Here is a 23324-nt window from a genome sequence, read left to right as displayed (position 1 = left end):
GTTCATAATAATCTCTTATAATCCTTTTTTACTTCTGTAAAATAAGCAGTAATGTCCTCACTTTCATTTTTGATTTCATAATTTGAGTCATCTCTCCCTCTCTCTCTTTCCCTCTCTCTCTGTCTCTCCCCCTTTCTCTTTTGGCTAGCCAATGTAGCTAAATGTTTGTCAGTTTTGTTGATCTTCTCAAAGTTGATCTTCTCTAGTTCCTGACGGTGTAGAGTTAGGTTATTCATTGGATCTTTCTTCTCTTTCACTATATGCATTTAGACGTATAAATTTTCCTTTAAGCCCTGTTTTCACTGCATCCTATAAGTTTTGTTTTTTATTTAAGAAGTTCCTCCCTACCTTGACATCATGAAGAGCTTGTACTGTCTTTGAAAAGCTTGATGCTTTTGCCATTCATAGTTGGATTTATTGGTATGATATGAGGCAGAGTTTGACTTACGTTTTTCAACATGGATACCTTGAATCTCAGACCATTTATTGAAAAGTTATTAATTTCCCACTAATCTTTAATGCCACCTCTGTCATATATGCAATGTCTATATATTCATGAAACTTTTTCTGGTCTGTTTTCTGTTCCACTGGCTTATGTGTCCCTTCCAGAATCAGTACCATACTATCTTAATTACTGTAAATTTTAACATAATTCTTGATAACTGGTAGAACAATTTCTCCCACATTCTTCTTCAAGAGTGTCTTGGCTGTTCTTGGCCATTTCTACGTACATGTACATATCAGAATCAGCTTTTCAAGTTCTTTTTAAAAATTGCATTTTTTTACACTGTAATTACATTGCATCTGTAGATCAATTTGGGGAGAACTGACATCTTTACAATACTGAGTCTTCCAATCTTTAAACGTGCTATATCTCTTAAAATGTTAGGTATGCTTTAATGTCTCTAAATAATGTATAAAAAGTTTCTATGTGGAAGGATCTTGCATATATTAACTTATATTTATTCCTAGATATGTAGATATAGAAATAGATATTTTAATCTTATTTTAACTGCTTGGTGTTGGTACATTAAAGAACTATTGATTTTTATATGCAGGAACATGTTGAGCTCATTTATTATTAAAAGAATTGACAAATACTTTTAACTTTCTACATAGACAATTACATTATTTGTGAAAAATGACACTTTATTTTCTTCCTTCCCACTCCTTATACCTTTATTTCACAGTCTTGCTTTACTGTGCTAAGACTTCTAGCAAACTGTTGAGTAGAAATGGTGATAGCAATTATCCTTATTTTGTGTCCTGATATCAAAAGGCAAGTTCTTAATGTTTCATCATGAAATATGAAAACTTATATAGCTTTTGCTTTTTGATTTTGGGGGCTACATACCTAGAAACAGATTAAATTTATTTCTATTTTTCCGCTACTACGAGTTTTGTTTGTATTTTAGTCATAAAAAGATGTTGAATTTTATCAAACATTTTTAATCTACCAAGATAATTTCATAAGTTTTCTCTTTCAATCTATTAAAGTGATGAATTATATTATTTGATTTCCTAATGTTAAATATATGTTGCTTTTCAAGAAAAAGTTCAATGGTCATAGCATATTATCCTTTTTACACATTGTTGTACTCTATTAATATTTTGTTTAGAATCTTTATATCTGTGTTCATTAGTAATATTGCCTTTAATTATTTTTACTTGTACATTCCTTGATGGATTTTGGTGTCATGGATACTCTGTTTTCATAAAATGAGTTGGGGAGCTTTCATTCTTTTACTTGTTCTCTTGAAGAGTTTGCATACCAAAAATTACTTTTTAAGAATATTTTTCATTGGAGTAGGTTGCTTTACAATGTTGTGTTAGTTTCTACTGTACAGCAAAATGAATCAGCAATACATATACACATAGCTCTTCCCTTTTGGACTTCCTTCCCATTCAGGTCACTACAATGCATTAAATAGAGTTCCCTGTGCTATAGTATGTTCTCATTAGTTATCTATTTTATACATAGTATCAATAGTGTATATGTGTCAATCCCCGTCTCCCAATTCCTCCCACCCCCCCTTTCCCCCTTGGTATCTATATATTTGTTCTCTATGTCTGTTTCTCTGTTTCTGCTTTGCAAATAGAATCATCTATACCATTTTTCTAGATTCCACATATATGTGTTAATATACGATATTTGTTTTTCTCTTTCTGACTTAGTTCTCTCTGTATGATAGTCTCTAGGTCCATCCACGTCTCTACAAATGACCCAGTTTTGTTCTTTTTTATGACTGAGTAATATTCCATTGTATATATGTACCATATCTTCTATCCATTCATCTGTTGATGGACATTTAGGTTGCTTCGATATCCTGGCTATTGTAAATAGTGCTGCTATGAACATTGGGGTGCATGTGTCTCTTTGAATTATGGTTTTCTCTGGGCATATGCCCAGTAATGGGATTGCTGGGTCATATGGTAGTTCTATTTTTAGTTTTTTAAGTAACCTCCATACTGTTTTCCATAGTGGCTGTATCAATTTACACTCCCACCAACAGTTCATGAGTGTTCCTTTTCTCCACACCGTCTCCAGTTTATTGTTTGTAGATTTTTTGATGATAGCCATAGTGACCAGTGTGAGGTGCTACCTCATTGTAGTTTTGATTTGCATTTCTCTAATGATTAATGATGTTGAGCATCCTTTCATGTGTTTGTTGGCCATCTGTATGTCTTCTTTGGAGAAATGTCTATTTAGGTCTTCTGCTTATTTTTGGATTGGGTTGTTTGTTTTTTTGGTATTGATTGAGCTGCATGAGGTGCTTGAAATTTTGGAGATTAATCATTTGTCAGTTGTTTCATTTGCAAATATTTTCTCCCATTCTGAGGGTTGTCTTTTCATCTCGTTTATGGTTTCCTTTGCTGTGCAAAAGCTTTTAAGTTTCATTAGGTGCCATTTGTTGATTTTTGCTTTTATTTCCTTTTCCCTAGGAGGTGGGTCAAAAAGGATCTTGCTGTGAGTTATGTCATAGAGGGGATGCTATTTTAAATAGATTGGTCCCTGAAGACACATCTGAGGAGGTAAATTTTAGCAGACAATCTGAGTGGAGAAGTGTGCTATGTGGAGATCTGAGGAAAGAGTTTTCAAAGAAGGCACAAGTGTAACATCTATAAAGAGGGAACAGGCTTTCCAGAAAGAGGGGAGTGGGGTGGAGGCAAAGACCAGTGTAACATAGTGAACTAGGGCAGAAAAAAGTAGTGGAAAATAAGCCATAACAAGGATTTAGAATTTTATCATTAATCTAGTGGGAAGCATTTGGAGGGCTTTAAGCTGGGGAATGATATGATCTGATTCAACTTTGTAAAGAATATTTTAACTGATGTTAAGAATAAGTATCGATATTAAAGAAGGACAATAGAAGACGATAGGAAATCATGTATGATGCTTTTGTATTGGTTTGAGCTAGAAGTGACTGGTGTAGTAGTAATGGTGGAAGTGAGGAGTGCTCATCTTTGGAGCGTATTTTTGAAGGTACAGCGTACTGGTGGCTTGAATATGGAGTGTGAGGGGAAAGAAGAATGATCAATAGATGAATTTAATTACCTCTTTTTGTACTCTGGTTTCATATATGTCTTCTCTTGTCATTTGGGCTATAAATTTTTCAACGGTAGGGAAGCTGCCCTTCTTTTTCTCTCAGATCACCTCAGTTCAAGGTATGCAATAGGTACTTAATGAATATGTTAATCCATCATAGGTTGGTCATCTCTGAATTCTCCACTTTCACCCTTATCATTCCTTCTTTGAAACATCTCAACTTCAATTATTTATCTTTATTTATGTTCTTAACATCCTGATCTCAACCCAAGTCATCTAGAACCTGGATTACTACTACAATTATCTAACAGACCTCTCTCACTACAGCCTATCCCCAATCTGTTTCAAACTGCAAATTGATGACTGACCAACCACTTGAAAAACTTTCTTTCAGTCATTCATTCAAAAATTGCTTACTGATTTGTCTACCTTGTGTCCAGGACTCTTCTAGATGCCAGGGATATAATAATAAAACAGACAGAAGAGCCCACCTTCATGGACCTTATATTTTCAATAACTAAAAATATAGAGTATGTTTGTTAGTAACAAGTGCTATAAGGAAATATTAAAAAGTGAAGGGGTATAGGTAGGTATAGGGAGTGTTGAGAGGATCACAATTTGAAATATGGTTACTGTGTAACCTCTTTAAATTTTAAAGAAGTTACTTTTTAATCTGCAAACCATAAATGCTGGAGAGGGTGTGGAGAAGAGGGAACCCTCTTTCACTGTTGGTGGGAATGTAAGTTGATACAGCCACTATGGAGAACAGTATAGAGTTTCCTTAAAAAACTAAAAATAGAACTACCATACGACCCAGCAATCCCACTACTGGGCATATACCCTGAGAAAACCATAATTCAAAAAGAGTCATGTACCACAATGTTCATTGCAGCTCTATTTACAGTTGCCAGGACATGGAAGCAACCTACGTGTCCATCGACAGATGAATGGGTAAAGAAGATGTGGCACATACTACAATGGAATATTACTCGCCATAAAAAGAAATGAAATTGAGTTATTTGTAGTGAGGTGGATGGACCTAGAGTCTGTCATACAGAGTGAAGTAAGTCAGAAAGAGAAAAACAAATACCGTATGCTAACACATATATATATGGAATCTAAAAAAAAAAGAAAAAGAAAAAGGTTCTGAAGAACCTAGGGGCAGAACAGGAATAAAGACGCAGACGTAGAGAATGGACTTGAGGACACGGGGAGGGGGAAGGGTAAGCTGGGATGAAGTGAGAGAGTGGCATGGACTTATATATACACTACCAAATGTAAAATAGATAGCTAGTGGGAAGCAGTTGCATAGCACAGGGAGATCAGCTCGGTGCTTTGTGACCACCTGGAGGGGTGGGATAGGGAGGGAGGGAGGGAGGGAGATGCAAGCGGGAAGAGATATGGGGATATATGTATGTGTAGAGCTGATTCACTTTGTTATAAAGCAGAAACTAACACAGCATTGTAAAGCAATTATACTCCAATAAAGATGTTTAAAGAAACATTTTTTTAAAGATATAAGTGGTCTGCAAAAAGATCAGCTGTGCTGTTCTTTGGAATGGCATTCTTTCCTTCAGATGAATTCAGGAAAAGAATAAAAATTAGCTGGTCAGTGAATTAAATCCATAGGATTGATTTCATAAACATGGGGTTTGTATGAAAATATATCCAAGAGGTTGTCTCTTGTAGCCGTTTGACACTACAAACAGTTAGTTAAGACAAAAAGAATCAGCTAGAATATTTTTTTCTCATGTGGGAAAAACGTGTCTGTTACTTGTTATTTAAGATATTTCCAATGGGTTGTATTTTCCTATTTGTCCTCTGGGGCATCAACAAGCCTATTTCCTCAGTATGTTAAGACTCTGTCAAAATAAAGGAGCAATTCTGGAAACATTAAAAAAAAAGTAAAGAAGTTACTTTTTAAAGAAGTTACGTAAAATTGATATATTTTAAAGAGGTTACATTTGAGGAGAGATGTGAATCAAGAGAGGAACTGAGTCCTACAAAGATTAGAGGAAACAATAGTGCAAGGGCCCTGATGTGGTCATGAATTTAATTTGTTTGAGAAATGGAGAAAAGGCTGGTGTGATTGGAAAGTGAGTTAGTGGCAGAGTGGCAGGAAATGAGGAGAGAGAGATGGGAAAAGCCATATCATTTAAGACCTCGGGGCTAATTTGTATTTTGTAGTATATGTGAATGGAAGCCATTGAATAATCTGGAGCTGGGCATGATCTGACTTTTGTTTAAAAAAAAAACACTCAAGCTGCTCTAAAAATAATCGACTAGAGAGGTCTGATGTACCCTGCCCTAAGGCCTTTGGTGGCTTTTAATAAAATCAAAGTTCTCTGCCTACTTTCAAAGGCTTTTAGTATCAGTCTATCCTATCTCCCACTAGTCCTCAACATACACCCTCTATTCGTTAGGCTGATTTCATCATGGACCTCCTCACAGTTTATATATATATATATATATATATATATATATATATATATATATATATATATATATATATACTTTCCTACTTTTGCCCATTTCTTCCCCTTTAAGACAGTGTTTTCCATCCTCTCTTATCCACCATTCAAGAAACAGCTCAAATTTCAATTACAACATAGAATGTTTCCCAACTATCCTCACCTCACTGATGTTTTCAGTCATTAACGATGTAACTCTTATCTGTAGTTCATGACTACATGACTGAGCACATGATCATGTACTTTATTATATTGTGAAAGTTTAATGTGTGCTAGTCACATCTTCCGAATGATATTATAAGTTCTATAATAGCAGAGGACCAATGAATTCTACATCTCTCATGGCATGCAGCATATTTTGGAAGTGTATCAAGTGTGTTAACTGATGTAACATATGGCTTGAGGTTTTTTTTCCTGTAATGGTGTAATGGTGATTACTCAAGTAACTTCCAGCAGAACAGATATTAAGGTTAGGTGAACAGAAGCAATAATTTAAATTTCTTCAGTGGCCAGAGTCAACTGGAGACATAAAACAGTATACTCACTCTTATCGACAAATTCTAAAGGCTCAATGGACACCTTCTTGATTTCAGTAACACTGAATATACATTTGTCAATTGACCACTGACCACAAAAAAACTATATTTCTGTATGTGATCATTTGATTTTGGCAGCGTGCAACGATTCTGCTGCAAGCGAATCTCAAGTCGGAAGACCAGGCAGCACCTGCTCAAATGGCTGGCATATAACTACTATAGTCACAGGGATGCTGGGCGTTCACTTCTGCTCAGGAAGGGAGAGGTACAGAGAGGCCTGGCTTTGGATGCAGCTGATATGTGCGGGGAAGAGGCAGCTCCACTGCAGGCAGCTATTTCTCCTCCCCCCTCCCCACTCTTGGGTTCTGGGCTGAGGCCAGGGACTGTCCGGAGCTGATCTCGGCTCCCATTGGCCGCTGTCTTTTGTGACGTCACGATCATGATGAGAATTGATGATCGGACACGCTGATTTCATTGTCTGAGGAGGCAGTGGAGACCCAGGAAAAATCTCGCTGAATACGCCTGCCCCAGCCCTGGCTTGATCTGGGATCCTCTGATCCCTCCCGTCACTGCACCACGCCCGAGGTAAGCACCCAGCATGGGTAGGTGTGAAGGGCGAAGGAGGGCGAGCAAGGCACCGAGCTAATGCTCTGCCCAGTGGGGGGCACGGAGGTTCAGAGGCCTAAAGAGGCTGCCAACAAACTGGTGCGGCTTTGGGGGAGCCAACTGCCTCTACCCTCCGAGTGAAGCCTGGCGGCAGCGTGAGATTAAAAACGAGATGAGGATAGGGATACAGTAGACACTGGCAGAGAGCGAAGGACCTTGCTCGGAGAGAGTGCGACGTTTGGGACGCGCTTCTGGCCCCTGAGTAGGAGGAAGTGGCGCCTCTGCCTCCGAAGAAAGGAGGGGGAGTGAATTCTAACACTTCTAGATTTCACTGGACTGTGGATTTCTCACAGCCCTACTCAAACGCGCTGGAGGTGCTGCGCCTGCGCAATAACAACCTCTGCGGGGAGGTGGGGGTGGTAGGGCGGAGTTCGTGGCGAGGAGTATAGGCGTGGAGTTTGCGTTTGCGCATGCGCCTTTTCCGTTTCGCTGGAGGGGGTTGGGCTGAGGTCTGTCTGGGCAGAATATGCGAAGGGTTGGTAAGTTGGCCTTGTGATGTTTCAAGCGCTAGTTGATGGAAAGAATCTGCCAGTTACTTTGAATCTGGCCTAATGAGCATATGCAGCCCCAGAGTGGGCCTGAAAAATTTAAGAAGGCAAATTCTTAATCTACAGTGATCAGGTTTAGAATAATGGAAAGAACTCAGATAGGAGTTTGGAATAGAAATTACTGAGATGAGAAACCATTTGGAGAATAGAAACACTGTTCAAGTGAGTCCAACTTTTAGTCTTCAAGGAACTCTGATTTGGCGTGCCGCTCAGTGATTTTTGAAACAAACTCTTTGGAGAGACTCAGAGTAAAAAATTTTCCTTTCTTGTCTTTTTTTTTTCCTTCTTGGAAAGGTTTCTTTTAAAGCTTTGGTCTCGGCTTCAGGTTTGGCGCTAAGTCCTTCCTTCTTCCTCTGTGTCTCTGTTAGAACCACCAAGGTCAAATCCTATTTTGAGAGATCCTGTACGACTCCCCTTTATTGGGAGGGGCTATATATAACTCGGCAACCATGAGGAACATCCTGCCTGTCTGTCCTTGGTGGAGAAATTGTATAGTAGTGTTAATACTTCTGCTCCACTGTCTGATCATGAACTCCTATTTTACAAAGGAATCTGGATTTTTCTCCATTTCTCATAGTTAAGGGATTATCACGTCCTGGTGAGTTTTCCTTTGAAAGCCTCTCCTACCATTTTTCCCTTATTTTACAGTCTAAACTCTCATTACCACCCATCCAGTCATTCCAGGAGCCTCCTAGCCAGCCTTCTAATTCATCCTGTCAGACTAACGGCTTGATGACTTCCTTCATCAAGTCATTTTTCTTCACCAAAATATTATTGGCTTCTTATTTTCTATTGTTCCAAGCCCAGTTACACTTGGATTGCAAAGAGCTTTGTAATCTGACTTTATTATACCACAGGAACCTTATCTTAGTTTATTTCTCAGTGCACAACTCTCCCTAATGTCGCCAGAACAATCTACCTCCAGAACTTTGCTCCTTGTACCACTACCACTCCCTTCACCTAAGATGCTCTCTCTTTGCCTATTCACGTCTTACCCACTTTGGAAGCTCAACTTAAGTTGCACCTCTCTGTAAGTACCTTCCAAGTCTAATCCAACCATTATTAAGCTCACCTTTTCTAGAACTCCTACATCAGTTCTTATATTTGTCACTTTCTTATAGCCTGCCTTATACTGTCTTCTTATTTTTTAATTTTATTGTGTGTGTGTATGTATGTGTGTGTTAGACTAGACTCCTCAACTGGATTTTAAACCTGTTCTTAAGAGTTGGGACCATGCCATCTACCATATACTTCTTTATCCAAAGCATCTGGATGACTGTTTGAAATATCTACAGCTGTATATGGTCTTTGTTTTCCAATTTCTTGGGAAACAAAGTAATACAGTTATCAAAAGAACTGTATATATGTGAAAACTTATTCATCATTAGTCAAGCAAGGGACCCTCCAGTGACTGAATAAACCTCAATATGATTCAAAGAAAATGCAATACAGAAAAACAGACATCTCTATATATTGGGTAGCCTGCAAATATGTTCTGTCCTCATTAATAAGACCAAGGGAACTTTATCCCAGAAGTGGTTCTGTCTGTAATTTTCTCAGTTTGAAAAATACTAAGACATTTTCCATTGTCTATATTTCTCTTTGATAACATTTCATTATGCATCTTCTCTTTAAATCCAGTAATTATTCACTCTTTTTATTGCAGGATGTCTTGCATTTGCTGCTTTACATTGACTGTCACTGATAGTTTTCATCTTGAATCAGAGCTAATCATTGTGATGGCTGCCATAACTGCTATTTTATAATATATCAGTTGTCACTTCCCTACCCCTTGGGCTTCAAACTGCATTGTTCCATGGAGCTCAGTTTTATTTGAAAGAAAGTGATTGTGGTTTAATACAGAGGCTTTCTACAGATTTCACTTGGACTGCTGCTTCACTCTGAGGCACCATCCCAATATTACATCAAGGTTTGAGGTTTAGGAAAATGGATGAAAAGCAGTCCAAAAGGGTTTTACATTCTGTAAATTTTAAAACTATTGTCATAGACTATTGTAAGTATACTATGAATATTTTAAAAATATATATTTAATTAATTCTGCTTTTAAAATTGTATTCCCAGAGGGAATTATATTTTTATGTAGTGTAATCCCCAACAAGGTAAAAATATTTGAATTGTTGATTTTGATTTTACAGTGGAATCAGTTAGCTAAACATGAAATTGGTGGTGTCTTATACTTGCACTGAGTACACTATATCTAGGCATAGTGATTTGGAAGTAAACAGTGAAAATTCTAGAGAGATATATTCTGCATACAAAGGGGACTGGAGAGGTTGGTATATTCAGAAACTGTCACTGACACCCTGAGACCTTTCTAGCCTGCATAAAATTTCACGACAATAAACTGAAACTTGTCTGTGCCAATGGAATCATCCTTGTGCCAACTAGTAGCAAAATTGCCTGGATTAACCAGAAATCTAGGTACATGGGAACTGAACAATTGACATTATATTGTCAATCAAATGCTATACTTTACATCTGACATCTGTAAAGAAATCTACAACAGCAGAGCTGTCTTACCCTCTTGATCTCCTGTTGTTTTACATGAGACTTATGTCCAATTGGGTTGATCCTTAGAATCTTTAAATGTGTTATTTGTTAGAGTGGCAAAAATTGAGGAAAACATTTTCTTAGCTTCTCTTCCCTTGGGGTTGGGGGAAGTTTATTTTATGGTTCTTAAAACAGCCATGGACACATGTGACTTACATGCCCTGGGTAGGCACTTTTCTCAGGTAAACAAGCATGGTGCTTGTCCAGGGTCATACAAGTAGTAAGTGGCAGAGCCAGTACTTCAAAGCAAGTGTCATTCTAGAGGTTTCATTCTTAACTACTAGGTTATAGGTTGGAGAGCTAGAGTGAGGCCCTTCTTCATTTGTTTTCAAAAATTGTGTTTGTGTGTGTGTAAAATTTCTCCCTGACTTACTCTCTTTATGAGTCTGTAATGCCTGTGACATTTTCCTTTCTCTCTCAGTGGAAATGAAAAATTTTAACAGATAGGATGACTTTTAAGAGAAAGGGATCCTTGTTTTGACTCCAGTGGCTTCGGTGGCAGAAGGCATGTAGACCCATACACTATTTTTTCTATTGTCAAGTACCAAGCAATGGTGAAAGCGTTTCTTCATTGGGTTTTGTGAAAGGATAGATCATAAGTTTTCTCCAACACTAATATATTGCTTTAATATATTTCTTTATATATTATACTTTCTTACTTGGTTAGCTTGGTCTACCTGCAGTGTGCTTCATGGATGAAATGGCTATGCCATTTAGGAAAGTAATTATCCCAGACCCATTCTCCAAATAGCTTTGCCCTTTCATAGACCAATCGTTTATTGTGTTGAAATCTCCTCAACAGAGAAACAACTGGAAGAGATCTGAGGAATTGTGAGATGTGGAAGAAGAAATATATTCTACATTAATGGGAAGTATTACATTAGGTATAGAATGCTCAGCCTTTACTCATCCCCACTATTCTAAGACAACATGAAGTTACTTTTGAATATGTATGTAAGTTATTAAAATAATCAGTCAAGCATTTTAATTAGAACCTAGAGGCTCACTTTTATCACCAATGAATGCTTAAGAGATGCTAAAGGTGGTGTGTTTTTTTTTTCCTTTTCTCAACTAGTACTTAATGTAGAGAGAGACTACTTTTGAACTCAGTATTGGTTGTGATTTGGAGCCAGTTTACTTATCTGGTAGGGTTTGGTGCATCTGTGTCTATTAAATCCTTGCAATTCAAAGTGTGTTCCATGGAGTAGCAGTATGGGCATCACTTGGGGACTTCTTAGAAACTGCAGAATCTCTGGCTCCACCCAAGACCTACTGAATCAGAATCTGCATTTTAATGAGATCCCTGGGTGATTCATATGCACATAAGTGTCTGAGAAACACTGATACAAAGTGAAATATGAATTCCTGTACAACTTAAACATTTTAAGAGCTGGTAGTTATAGAAAACTCTGAATTTCCTTTTGTCCATTTTCACATGTGTAAAGTAATATGTAATCAAAGTATTATCTGGCTAATATACATCAGTTTTGCTCCATTCTGGAGTCAACATTGTCTCTTTGAGAAGATAGCTACACCTGTGTGATGGGTAAAATTGTTAAGAGTGACTGAACCTACTTATTTTGTTGATAATAATGACCTTACCATTAAAATGATATTTATCCTAATTACTTGACATGTCAACAGTGTTACAGAAGAGTATAGATTTACTGGGGTCACTGTTGCTAATACCTTCAAGAGGAACTGTATTAGTTTTCTATTTGCTACTGTAATAAATTACCACAAACACATGGCTTTAAGCAACACATGTATTATCTTACAGTTCTGGTGGTTAGAGGTCTGAAACAGGTCTCACAGGGTGAAAATCAAAGTGTCGTCAGGGCTTTCCTTTCTGGAAGCTCTAGGGAAGAATCTGTTTCCTTATCTTTTCTAGCTTCTAGAGGCTATCCACATTCCTTGGCATGTGGCCCTCTTTCATCTTCAAAGTCAGCAATGTTTGATCACATCTTTCACATTGCATCACTGTGACACTCTTTGCCTCCATCTTCCACATTTAAAGATAATTGTGATTACACTGGGCCCACTAAAATAATCTAGGATAATCTCTTTATTTTAAGGTCAACTGATTAGCAACCTTAATTCCTCCTGCAACCTTCATTCACTTTTCCCATGGAGTCTAACATATTCACAGGTTCCAGGAATGAGGATATAGATACCTCGGGGTGTAGCGGGGTAAGGGTCGGCACAGGAATTGATGGCCTTTTTGACTGATAAAGGAAACCAGCCTCTAATCTTGTTATTGGGATAAGTAATCGGTCAGTGTTCAGGGAGAATGCCATCTAAACATGAAGATGGCCATTTACAAGAGAGGCCTACAACCCATCCTTCCCTCATTGTCCTCAGAAGGAACCAACCCTACCAACACCTTGATCTCAGACTTCTAGTCTTTAGAACTGCAAGACAATAAATTTCTGTTTAAGCCACCATGTTTTTGGTACTTTGTTATAGCAGCTCTAGCACACTAATATAGTCAGGGTAGTCCTTTAGTTGATATTTAAGTTGATCCTCAAAAGCACTTATTTATTAAGTTTGTGTTCTTTAATATTCTAGGTGTTGGATAAAGTGAATTAGGCATCAAAGAGTTTATAATACACATTAGACATTTTTCGTAAAACAAGTTTGAAATACATCACATCTCTGGCCCTCAGTTTATTCAACCGTGAAATGAGGGCATGATCTTCATAATACCTAAGGATATCTCTAGCTTTAAAATTCTATGATTCTATTTATTAATTAAATTTTAAGAAGTTATTAAATCCATATATTAATAAAAAGTATTAAGTGCAGACAAAATTGTGTTAATGTTCTCTTCAGGAAACAGTATTTTAATAACTACCATCCCTGCCATTCATCACCCACTTCCTAACCTTCAACTTTAAAGAGAAGTAATAAAGATATTATTGAGAAACACCTTTGTTCTTTTGACTCTCTAGACTCCATTGAAATTGGTTTAAGACTTAGGTTCAGAACACAGTAAATTATTAGCTCTCTATATGCAAATATATGCTTAATAAATAAAATTTTAAGTGACTAAATTAAAATATCTGTGGTAATTCACTTATATATTGGCTGCTTTTGAGAGCAGTGACTTGGAGAGGAGAGGGTTATTTTGCAAAAAGTTTTGCTCCGACTTCTCACTACTGCAAAGTATATTGAAGCAATATGTGTTCTGACAATTCACAAGTGAAGCTATAGTTTCTAAATAGCCTTGAGAATATTTTTGCAAATGGTTATCTGGTTACCTGAATTAAATATTAGTGGTAAAATAACAATTGCTGAATATGGTCATGATTAAACCTTGGATAGTATAGTCCATGTGTTCAGATCTAGTCTGATTAACACCAGTGAATAGCATTGTGATGAAATACACAGAAGCACATTTGTTATGTAACAATCTCTCCTTTTGTGCCTCATATCCAAGTGAAAAACATGACTAGGCAGGAGAAATGCAGTGCTGACAAAAACATTAGGGGTCACTGTTTATCCCACTCTTCAAACATATATACGTCTCTGATTTGGTAATAACGTATGTTTTCTATCTTAATGTCATAGGCTTAACATAGGGCGGTGTCTCTAAAAATTGAGGTCTGCAGACCCCTAGGGGTCCAAGGACGTGTTCTCAGAGGTCTGCAAGTTTTATGAAAATTTTTAAATTTGAGGGTTTTATTTCACTGATAGTCTTGAAAAGAAAACCCCACAATCTGCATGTGTTCACTTACACACAGAGCCTTTCCACCAGGTATAATGATAAAACTTCTCTTTTATAGTCATAAGGCACAATTAAAATACATTTGATGGAATGAATTGAGTACCTTAAGGCAGAGTTCCTCAGACAGAGACCCAAAGGTGGATTTGGACAATATAGGAAAGATTTTGTTTGTGATTTTGTTTTCCTCTTTTAAAGGAAGAAGAAAGAAAAGACTTTACCTGTGACTATCAGATTTTAGTTGCACTCCATGAGGCTTTTAAACCATTAAGCAGTACTTAGTCTATTAAAATTATTTGTAGGGATAAATTTATGCTTCCACTATTTGATGAATTAGATATGTGTGTGTGTTGGTTCAACACTATACATGTGTGTAATTATATACTGTTACCTACTTACCACCAGATGGGGTGCTTTGAGAAATCTTCCTCCAACTCCCAAAGAACAGATGTATACTTTTTCCCCCAAAGTTTTTGCAATAAAATCAGGAATGGAAAGTATGAGAGTCAAACAGTCCATCTCTTTGCTTCTAGGTAAAACTACCCTTAAATATTAACATATACTATGTAAATCTGACTCATAAAACACCAAAAGAATATCTAGTTTAGGTGAATAAATATGGCTTTAACATTTTAAAAACAAATTTTAGTTACCAATGGAAATTCTTGCTGGGAGTGAGAGAAGAGGTAGGATAGAGTAGGAGAGAGTTGTGTGGATGATAGAAAAAAGTTAAGAGAGAACTAATAAGGATAAATTCACAGTATGGTGAAATTAAAGAGACATATATATTATTTTGATATAATGAGTAAGTTATTAACAATCACTTTTGCAATGTGCAGCTATGAGAAATTTTATAGAGCTACCCTCAATAGTAAATTAAAATGCAACCTAGATTTAAAGGTATTACAATGTTAATTGCAAGATGTTAGGGGTCAGTGCTTATGGCAGTGGAATCACTATCATGAACTAGTGAAAGATAGAAATGATTTACTTGCACGATTTGCTTGAGGCTAGAAATGTAAAAAGAAATAGAATTTAGTCACAAATATATATGGATCAAGGTAGTATTTAACTCATCAGGAGATGCTATATATCACTGGTCATTAATTGTCATTTTTTCTGTTTGAGTGTATGCATGTGGGATTGTATGAAAGCAGAGCTAAAGACAACAGGAAATCAATTATCCGATTGAGGTCCTGTTTATGCTTCTGTTGTCCAACTGATTATCTGTTTGAAATTGATCTTTCTTATTTTGTTATGAGTTTTGACATCTGAGTGTATGATAAGGTATTTGTAGTTTAAATGTATTTTATTATTTTAACATTGCCACTTTGTGATAAAAGCAAGTGTCACTAAAAGCTGACAAATTATTATAATTGATGAAAAAATCTGAGATTAGTATATCTACTTGCCAGTGATTGTTTTTGAACAAACATTCATCATCTTTGAATTTAGACATTAGACATGTGGCTATAGAGATATATGTCACTGTAGATATATCTTTTCATCTATTTATATGGAAAATTTATACATAATATTATCTTGGAATTTATGCCCATGTCATTATGAATATATATTTAGCTTTTGTGTAGCTGGAAAGTATGAACATTGATTATATAGAATTCTTAAGTGTTTTTTAAAGTGAGGTCAGTGTACAATTTCTTTGTGCCCTGAGAAAGTTTTCTGGGTTGTAGTTAAAATTTCCTGTTTCATATTTCCACCTAAGTGATAGAGGTCAATTATACCTCTAAAATGGAAGATAAGAGATGTGTGCAATGCATTTCAGTAGTTATAGCCCAATAAACAAATAATGAATATCCTTTCATAGTATTTGAATAGATGCAATGCCTGTTACTTGACTTTATGCTTAGAAAATGTTGAAATTTATTTTTTTGCAATATCTGCAAATTCTGGCAAGTTAATTATAAAATAACTAAATAGAACTGCTGTTTGTAAAGATGAGGATCATTAAATGTAAATGACACATTAAAGTGACAGCTTCTGAAAACAGATTTACCATAAATTCTTTTTTTTTTTTTAATAAAGTTATTTATTTATTTATTTATTGGCTGCGTTGGGTCTTCGTTGCTGTGTGCAGGCTTTCTCTACTTGCAGCAATCAGAGGCTACTCTTTGTTGCACTGCACAGGCTTCTCATTGCTGTGGCTTCTCTTGTTGTGGAGCATGGTCTTTAGGTGCACGGGCTTCAGTAGTTGTGGCACGTGGGCTCAGTAGTTGTGGTTTGAGGGCTCTAGAGCACAGGCTCAGTATTTGTGGCACACAGGCTTACTTGCTCCGCGGCATGTAGGATCTTCCCAGACCAGGGCTCGAACCCGTGTCCCCTGCATTGGCAGGCAGATTCTTAACCACTGCACCACCAGGGAAGTGCACCATAACAATTCTTTTGCACGTATTCAAATTTCATTAAGTTCAAAGTGTCAGTTCATTATTGTATATTTAATCAAGCTTTTGCTAAATATTACGTTAAAAAATTATGCAGAGGCACCTACATACATGGACACCATGCCCATTGGTGTTGTGCTTAATTTTTTCATTCTCCAAAACTTTAAAAGATCAAACTCTCATTACATAGAAGAGGGTCAGGATCTGTCTTCCTTTTGCCATGAGAATATATTAATGTATGTTTCCTTTATTTGAGGTTTATTACACATTATGTGGGAGTGGTTTGGTATATGTTAAATTAATTATTACTAGTAGGAATGACAAGTTGGTTACATAAATGTTTACAATTAACAAAAATAACTTTTGCATAGCACATTATAGTTTACCAAGTATTTTAATTAACATAATTCATCATGTGAAGAAGAGTAGGACAGATTTTATAACTTTATTTTCCAGATGAAACTGAGGCCCAAGAGGTCAATTATCTTTGCTAAGGTCACAAAAATAGCAAGTAGTGAAGCTTAATAGGAACAGAGATGTCCTGACTCCTAACACAGTGTTCCCACTCCACCACTCCAAAAGGCCACCTGAACTTCTGCTTACAGCTATGATGAAGTAACAAGAACAGGATTTACCCTCTCATCTTAAATATCTAAAAACAAACAAACAAAAAACAGCAAAAATATGTATGAAACAGTGGATTTTGGACATTTGACAAAAAGTAGCATAGGACCACGATTTTTTGAGAGAAGGGAAACAAATAAGATAAACCCTGTGAATGTCCCAACTCACTGCCTGGAGAAAGTATCCAGACTACAACCAAGGGAAAGGGAACCAAACAGCCTGGAAGTCTCTCTAAGTTGAGGAGACAGAATTCAGAGTTCACAGAGGACAGGGTGACTAGAATTTGAGTACTGGAGGGGAGAATGCTCACAGGAGAAAACTGCACATAGATAGAGCTCTGGAGATTTGTAGAGGGGCCCCTTGAATCTTTGGCTGAATACTGATCAACTCCAGTGTGTGAGAAAACTATTACAGATGGGGAAAGAACCACTAGAAAGGATCAGGCAAACAATCCTCAGAGCTCACATAAGACCAGGAATAGTTTAGGTTTTCAACCACCAGGCTGGAAAACTATATTTCATGGAATATCTAGGAAGGTCCTCAGAAAGGTATTACTTTAGTAATGAGACAAATTAGCCCTAGACTAAAGGCAATTTTGGATTTGCCAAACAAAGCAAACCTCAGATGAATCAATTTCCAAGTAATTTAAATATATCCCAGAACAAAGTTCCAAAATATTTAAAGAATATAAAAACATCCACTATCGAAGAGCATCATTAGCAATATCTGCCATTAAATGAAACACTACAAAAAGCATGCAAAGAAACAAGAAAATACAGCTCATAGTGTGGTGAAGAAACAATTAAAAAAACAGAATGAAAAATAATAGATTTTAGAATTAGTAGAGAATGTAAAAGCAGCTATTAAAGCTGTATTCTCTATGTTCAAGAAGGTAGAGGAAAGCACAAGCCTGATGAGGAAAGAAATGGAAGATTTATTAAAAGATCCAAATTGAAATTCTAGAGACAAAAGTAAAACTATGGGGAAAAAAATGAATGGACCAACAATGAGCTGTGGGACAATATCACTCAATGTAATATACATGTTTTTGAGTCCCAGAAGGTGAAGAAAAGTATTTTTAATTAACAGTTGAAAACTTTCCAAATTTGATGAAAACTATGAACCCACATAGTCAAGAAGCTTAACAAATTCTGAGAAGAAGAAAGCTAAAGGAAATGGCTCCAAGGCATCTCCTAATCTAACTGCTGAAATCCAGAGAAAAAAGAAAACTTAAAAGTATCCAGGGGAAAAAAAAGTTACCTTTATGTACAGGGGAACAAACATTAGAATGACAGGAGGCATCTTGTTGAAAACAATGCAAGCCAGAAGACAATGGAACGACATGTTTAAAGCACTGAAAGATTAAAAAAAAAATCTGTTAACCTAGAATTCTATATCAAAATATCAAAGCAAAACAAAGGTTTTCTTACTCATTCTAAAGAAAAAAAAATGCACTGACAGCAGAAACACACTACCAAAAATGTTCAAGGAAATCTTTCAGGCAGAAGGAAAATGATGCCAAATTGAAATTAATTTTTCTTCATTATTATGTTTTTGTTTTATATGTAGTCTGTAAAGAATTAAAGAAAATGAAGGGCATTACTACAGTAAAGCTCCTTGCATTTTCACCTAAAAAAAGAACTTTGTACCTACACAATGGAAGTAAAAAATATGTAGGTAAATATGTATGATTTTTAATTTTTGAAAATCACTTTCAATGATAACTGTTTAATTTTTTTAAATAACCATTTATTGGAGGTTTTATAACATGTGTAAAAGCAAAATGTATGACAACAATAGCACAAAAGACAGTAGAACAGAAATACAGGTATACTATTGTAAGATTCTTCTATTATATGTGAAGTAGTATATATAATATTATGATAAATTATCTTGATAATAAATTAAAGGTGTATACCATGGTCACTAAAACAACCATTAAAATAACATGACAAAGAGTGATGAGCTAACCAAGAAGATAAAATAGAATTATAAATAATGTTTAATTAAAATCAAAATAGGAAAAAGGAAAAAAAGGAACAAAAACATATGAGGCAAATAGAAAACAAATAGATTGTATCTAAGCCCAACCATATCAATAATTATATTAATTGCAAAATGGTCTAAACATACCAGTTAAAAGGCAGGTATTGTCACATTAGACTTTAACTCATCTATAAATGTCTACAACTAACCCACCTAAGTATAAAGAAATAGATAGGTTAAACATAAATAAATGAAAAAGTATATACCATGAATCTAAATAAAGTTGACTATATCCATATCAGATAAAGAAGATTTCAGAGAAAAAAATATCAGCGGTAAAGAACATCATTCATATTGATAAGGGGATCAATTAATTAAGAGAACATAAAAATCCTAAATATTTATGTACCTAATAACAGAGCTCCAAAATATATGAATCAAAAACTGTTAAAAGAGACATGAGAAACAGACTAGTATACAATTAGAAATGTTAACAGCTTCTCTCAGTAATTGCTAAAGTAAGTAGAGAGAAAATTAATAACTGTTTAAGACTTGAACAACACTTTCAACAAACTCAACCTAATTGACTCCACCCAAAGAGAGCAGAGTACACATTATTCCCAGAAGCACATAGAAAATTGATCAACATGGACCATATTTTGGGCCATAAAACAAACCATCAAAAGTTAAAAAGTTGAAGTCATATGAGGGATGTTCTCTGATCATAAAGGAATTAAACTAAAATCAATAAATGAAAGATATCTGGGAAATCCCCAAATAGTTGGAAAGTAAACAACACAGTTGTAAGTAACCAATGGGTCAAAGGAGAGCCCACAAGGGAAATTAGAAAGCACTATGTAATCAGTGAAAATGAAATTGCAACATATCAAAATATGTGGAATACAGTTAAATCAGCACTTAGAGTTCATTTAGAGCATTAAACACTTGTAGAAAAGTAGAAAGCTTGAAAATCTGTTACTTGAGCTTCACTTTAACAAACTATAACTAGAAGAGCAAATTAAGCCCAAAGCAAGCAGAAAGAAGTAAATAATAAGAGCAGAAATAAATGAAATAGGAAACAGTAACAGATACAAACTACTATATATAAAACAGACAAGCAGCAAGGATATACTGTATAGCACAGGGAATTAGACCCAGTATCTTGTAATAACTTATAATGGAATATAAGCTGCAAAAATTCCTGAATCACTATGCTGTACACCTGAAACTAACACAATATAGTAAATCAACTATACTTCAATTTAAAAAAATAGAGAAATGCAATGAAACCAACATCTGGATATTTGAGAAAAGGCTGTACACAAAAAAGAGAGAAGACACAAATTACCAATATCAGGAATGAGAGAAAGGATATCACTACAGACTGTACAGACATTTAAAAATATACTAATGGACTATTAACTTTACACCTATAAAGTAAACAACTTAAAGTAAATGTATATATTCTTTGAAAGACAGAAATCATCAAAGCTTGTTTGAGAAGAAATACAATAACTGAACACTTTATTAAAGAACTTGAATTTGTGATTAAAAATCTTTCTTTTCAGAAATCTCCAAGCCCAAATTACTACACTAGTGAATTCTACAAAACACTTAAGAAAGATAAAAATTTACAGATTCGAGATCCCTTGAAACAAGTTAAACTCAAAGGAGATCATGCCCAGACACATTATAATCAAATTGCTAAAAATCAAAGATATAGTGTTGAAAAAAGCTGGAGAAAATCAAAATACATGGGGAAACAAAGATTTGGAAATGACCATGGATTTTTCATGACATAACATGGAAAACAAAGTCAGTGGAAAAACCACTTCAAAAATATGGAAAGAAATGTAGCCCAAAAGCCAATGAATTAAAACATTACAAAGACATATTAAAATAATAAAAAAGAAGTTGGAGAAAGGGGAACAGCAAAACGAACAATCAGAAGGACAAACAGAAAACAACTAATAAAATGGTGCACCCAAATCCATCCATATTAGTAATTACGTTAAATGTAAGTGATCTAAACACACTGTCATACTGTCATACACATACCATCATATTGGGTTTTTAAAGCCCAACTGTATCCTACTTATAGGAAACCTACTTTATATATAAAGACATAAATTAAAATGAAACAAAATTATATACTATGACAGGTTATTCTAAACAAAGCTGAAGTATATTCATTAGTGTCAGACAAATTAAAATACAGAACAAGGAATAGTATGAGGAATAAAGAGGGGGTATTACATAATGAATAAAGGATCAATTCACCAAAATTATGTAACAATATTAGTTGCATATGCGTCTAACAACAGATCTTCAAAATACATAAAGCAAAACCGATACAATTAAAAGTAGAAATAGACAAGTTCACAATTATACTTGGGGACTTCACATTTCCTCTTTCGGTAATTGATAGAACAAGTAGTCAGGAAATCACTAAAGACACAGAAGATCTGAACGACACTATTAAGCAACGTGACCTAATTGACATTATTAGACCTATCTACCTAACAATAGCCAAAGATACATTCCTTTCAGATGTTCATGGAGCATTCTTTTTTTGTTTTTAAAGAGACTCCTCTTTTTCTTTTTAAATTTTATTTATTTATTTATTTATTTATTTATTTATTTATTTATTTATTTATTGGCTGTGTTGGGTCTTCGTTTCTGTGCGAGGGCTTCCTCTAGTTGTGGCAAGTGGAGGCCTCTCTTCATCGCGGTGCACGGGCCTCTCACTGTCACGGCCTCTCTTCTTGCAGAGCACAGGCTCCAGACGCGCTGGCTCAGTAGTTGTGGCTCACGTGTGGCTCTGTGGCATGTGGGATCTTCCCAGACCAGGGCTTGAACCCGTGTCCCCTGCACTGGCAGGCAGATTCTCAACCACTGCGCCACCAGGGAAGCCCCATGGAGCATTCTTTAAAAGAAACCATATTCTGCCTGGGCCATAAACTTTAAAAAATTTAAAACAGTTGAAATAATATAAAGTATGTTCTCTATTCATAACCACACTAAACTAGAAATTGATAACAAAGATATCTGGAAAATACTTAAATATTTTAAAAAATAAACAGGAAAATTAATATTTTGAACTGAATGACAATTAAAACACACCCTGTGTCAAGATAGTTTTTATTTGCATTTCCCTGTTAATTAATGATGTTGAACATCTTTCAAATACCTGTTGACCATTTGTTTGTCTTCTTCAGAGAAATGTCTGTTCAAGCCCTTTGCCCATTTTTAATTGGATAATTAGTTATTTTGCTATTGAGTTTTAGGAGTTTCTTATATATTTTGGAAATTAACCCTAATCAGATATATGGCTTCAAATATTTTCTTTCATTCTGTAGGTTGCCTTTTTTTTTTTTTTACTGTAGTTGATTGTTGACTGTCCTTTGCTTTGCAGAATATTTTTAATATGATGTAGTCCCACTTGTCCATTTTTGCTTTTGTTGCCTGTGCTTTTGGTGACGTATCCAAGAAATTGTTGCCAAGACCAAAGTCCAGAAGCTTTTTCTGTATGCTTTCTTCTAGGAGTTTTACAGTTTTGGGTCTTATGTTTAAGTCTTTATTTTGAGTTGTTTTTTTGTGTATGGTTTTCACACCTGTTGGGATGCCTATTATTAAAAAACCAAAACATAAAAAGTGTTGGCAAAGCTGTGGAGAAATTGGAACCCCTGTACATTGTTGGTGGGAATGTAAATTAATGTTCAGCAGCTATTGCAAACAACATGGAGATTCCTCAAAAAGGTTAAAAATAGAACTACCATATGATCCAGCAATCCTACATCTGGGTATATAGTCATCCCTTTGTTTCCATGGATGTGGAACACATGGATAGGTGGATACAGAAGGCCAACTGTAATGGACTTGAGCATCCTTGGATTTTGGTATCTGTGGGGGGTCCTGGAGCTAATCTCCCACAGATAGCAAGGGACAACTATCCAAAAGTATTGGAATCAGGATCTTGAAGAAATATCTGCATGCCCATGTTTATTGCTGCACTATTCACAATAACCACAATATGGAAATAGCCAAGTGTCCATCGACAGATAAAGAAACTGTAATATATACATACCATGGGATGTTATTCAGTCTTTAAAGAGAAGGAAATTCTGCCATTTGCAACAACATGGATGAAACTGGAGGACACTATTCTAAGTGAAATAAGCTAGTCACAGGACAAATACCACATGATTCCACTTATGTGTGCTATCTAAAATAGTCAGAAGCAGAGAAT

General features: G+C 35.6%; 1 protein-coding gene across 1 annotated transcript in view; it reads left to right on the top strand.

The window, feature by feature from the left end:
* Window positions 1-7050: 7050 nt before the first annotated feature.
* HDX (highly divergent homeobox) overlaps window positions 7051-23324 on the top strand; it is a 158163-nt gene continuing 141889 nt past the window's right edge. The window contains exon 1 of the mRNA XM_068533594.1: window positions 7051-7139. The gene's annotated coding sequence lies outside the window, so the exon portion shown is untranslated. The remainder of the gene's footprint in view (window positions 7140-23324) is intronic.

Source organism: Eschrichtius robustus, chromosome X (assembly GCF_028021215.1).
Source record: "Eschrichtius robustus isolate mEscRob2 chromosome X, mEscRob2.pri, whole genome shotgun sequence".
Lineage (NCBI taxonomy): Eukaryota > Metazoa > Chordata > Mammalia > Artiodactyla > Eschrichtiidae > Eschrichtius > Eschrichtius robustus.
This window is presented reverse-complemented; position numbering and strand designations above follow the sequence as displayed.